This window comes from Rhinolophus hipposideros (genome assembly GCF_964194185.1).
Source record: "Rhinolophus hipposideros genome assembly, chromosome: 6".
NCBI classification, from domain to species: domain Eukaryota; kingdom Metazoa; phylum Chordata; class Mammalia; order Chiroptera; family Rhinolophidae; genus Rhinolophus; species Rhinolophus hipposideros.
This window is the reverse complement of record NC_138052.1, coordinates 51,045,135-51,048,713: the sequence shown is the minus strand read 5'-3', so window position 1 is coordinate 51,048,713 and position 3,579 is coordinate 51,045,135.

Sequence of the window (3,579 nt, the reverse complement as noted above, 5' to 3'; positions counted from 1 at the left end):
TGTCTCTCTTGAATCATTAACCCAGAAGAGCCCACCACCACAAGATATCAGTGTTTAAAGTGTTTCTGTGGACAGGGAAAATAAAATGATATGGATTCCAATACAATTATCAATGTATTAGACTTTATCTTTTCACTTAATGTTGCCTTTCAGCAAACTAAAAAATATTCTCATCACTGTGTGTAGAAAAGGCTTTACGGTTACTTATGACACCGGCAAAGGAAGGTTCTAAGATCTAGTGCTAGAAGCACACTTTCATATCACAAAGCATAAAGAGGGAAAACTTAGGGGCGGCCGGTTAGCTCAGTTGGTTAGAGCGCTGTGCTCTTAACAACAACGTTGCCGGTTTGATCCCCACATGGGCCACTGTGAGCTGTGCCCTCCACAACTAGATTGAAATAACTACTTGACTTGTAGCTGATGGGTCCTGGAAAAACACACTTAAAATAAATAAAAGTTTAAAAAAATAAAAAAGAGGGAGAACTTAAATCAGCATGAAAGAAATGAACAGACTACATTTCGAGAGATTTTTAAGCCAAGAGGTTGAAAACAGGCTTTTCCTTAAGGGCACTTTGTTATCCAGCACTGTCTTTTTGCTGACCATTTCATTTTTGGCCTTATTTGAAGTTGTCCCAAATTTCTAGCCAAATGGGTAGCATTTCTTGATAACAACCCCTTTGGTCATTCTTTTCCATTATCCACTATGTGTTTTGATCTTATTGCTTAATTTTACGTTCTAATCAAAGTTCAGCCCCATTATCTGTTGTCTAAATTGTCTGAAAAGAAATAATCTGCAATGTCTGACCATTAAGTTCTCAAACTCATCCTCGAAAAAGTGCTACACACCTCATTGCTGAATATCACTACAGTCACCTTGGAAGTACTCCCCTTGGGAAGCTATGCACTGACACCAGCATCTAGTCCACCCTTCAAAGCAATTTTGGAACTCTTTTTCTGGAATGGCCAACAGAGCTGTCGTTATATTAATCTTGATGTCCTGAATGTCATTAAAATATTTTCCTTTCAATATTTCCTTTATCTTCGGGTAAAGAAAGAAGTCATTGGGGGCCAGATCAGGTGAGAAGGGAGGGTGTTCCAATACAATTATTTGTTTACTGGCTAAAAACTCCCTCCCAGACTGTGCCGTGTGAGCTGGTGCATTGTCGTGATGCAAGAGCCATGAATTGTTGGCAAAAAGTTCAGGTTGTTTTTGTCTAACTTTTTCCACACAGCCTTTTCAGCCCTTACAAATAGTAAACTTGATTAACGTCCAGTTGGTACAAATTCATAATGAATAATCCCTCTGATATACAAAGAGGTTAGCAACATTGTTTTGACTCTTGAGTTGGACTGACAGAACTTTTTTGGTCATGGATCATTGGCTGACTTCCATTGTGCACTTTGACACTTTGTTTTGGGGTCCTATAGGTTCATCCATATTTCATCACCAGTGATAACACGGTCGAAAACATCATTACCAAAAGTTCTTGACAAACTTTGACTCTCCTTTGCTTTTGTTCATCAGTGAGCTCTTTTGGAACCATTTTTGCACACCCCTTTCTCCTGCCAAGATTTTCCGTTCAGATTTTTCTGTTTCTCTATCAATGTTTACTTGGTCTGCTATGCTTCTCATAGTCAGCTGATGATTTGACACATAATTCCATGAATTTTTGCAATGTTTTCATCAGTTCTACTCTCTTCATCAGTGACGCATTCTTTCCCCTCAGAAAAATGTTTAATCCGTTTATACACTGCCGTTTTCTTCATGGCATTATCCCCATAAAATTGGACTGACATGTCCCTGATTTCACTTCCACTTTTGCCAAGTTTAACAAGAAATTTAATGTATGTTCATTGCACTAATTCAAGCTCAGACATTCTCACGGTATCACACAAAAATATGCAACAACAATAATGAACGCCACTCGGCAAGATACCACCACACGTCGACACGAACACAACTGAGAGACACTGATATACCAAGGTTATGAAACCTCACTGAGCTGTTTGTACAGTGCTGCCAATGTAAGCGCATGGTGGCAAGTTCACGAACTTAATTGTCAGACCTCATACTTTTTTCAAATACTGACGAACAACCAAATTATTCTAAAAGTTAAATAGCAAAATAAGTTATCAGATACGTATTAGGCCTAATTATCTAGTCCAGCAAAACAACCATCTCCAAGCCAATCTCGGTAGACCCATCTTTAAGAATTGTCGTTGAACTTCCAGATTGCTATCTGGTTTCCTTGGCCTCCTTCTCACAATGTTTTACAGATCTGCAGTTTCCTCCACTTGGAGCAGCTCTGACACTATCATGAGAATCACCAGTGATATTCTGTAAATGCCAGCCAAAATTTATCTGCAAGAACATCTGCTCAACAGTGCAAAACTGATGTAATTACCAACCATCATCTTTTCTCCTCCTGCTGGGGTAACTGCTCCAAAGCATGACTTTTTGCCCTGAGCTAACAAGATCCAGAAACTCCCTGTTATGTACAAAACCTGCCGTTTAAAACCCATGTAGCTTCAACACAAATTATAACCCAGTCTCTCAGCTACAAGAGTCACTCACGCCCCTGTGCCATAGGGTCTCGGAAAATCTTTCTCCAAACCTTGTGAGTCCAAGACCTCATCCTCCACCCCCTACCTGTTTTCATCTAATAAAAATGGTCTTCAAAAGAATGTGATAGGGAAAGAGAGGATACATCTACAGTTCACAATAACATTGGTTTAATGTACAACTCCTAAAAATAATAATTACATGTCAAATGTCTTACCTGGAACTGAGGCAGAAAGACTTTTTAAAATCTTTATTGAGCCAGGTGCTATCCTGGGTGTTTTGCATGTGGTATCTCACTTAACTAAGGTTTTTAAAATTCCGGTAATCAAAAAATTCCAAGTTTGAATTCAGTAAGTTTAGTAGTGGCACTTAGGCTTCAGCTGTACCTCCTATGGGTGTGAAGAAGTTTAACCCTATAATAATGAAAATAATCAATTCTAAGTATTATTTTCCAGTTATGTTATGGGAATGAGGGTAAAAAGACCATGTAGTCCAGAGTAGACACCAACAAGCGGTGGAGCATACAATAGGCTTCTTAATCTGAGTTTCAGGTCCCACATTTACAAAACGAGGGAGTTGGACTAGATGAATTTTCAAGTCACTAGCAGCTCTAGAACATGTGATTCACTAATTCTACAAAGCAAATTTCATTTCAAAAGCTTTCGAACTACACACTCATTCCTCTCATTTTTGGTTGCTCTTAAATTCATGGTGAGGCTGAGAACAAACTAGATCAGGTTTTAAAGGACTAGGAATTAATAAGATTCTAACAAATTATTTTGTTGGATTGTTTGATATTTTAATCAAATTTAGTGGGATAACCCTGGTTTATAATTATTCTACAAATTTCAGGTGTACAACTTTTTAATACGACATTTGTATACTCTGTTGTGTACCCACCACCCCAAGTCTAGTCTCCTTCTGTCACCATGTATTGGACTCCCTTTACCCTCTTCATCCTCCCCTATCCCCCTTCTCTTCCGATAACCAAACTTCTGTTGTCTGTATCTGTGAGT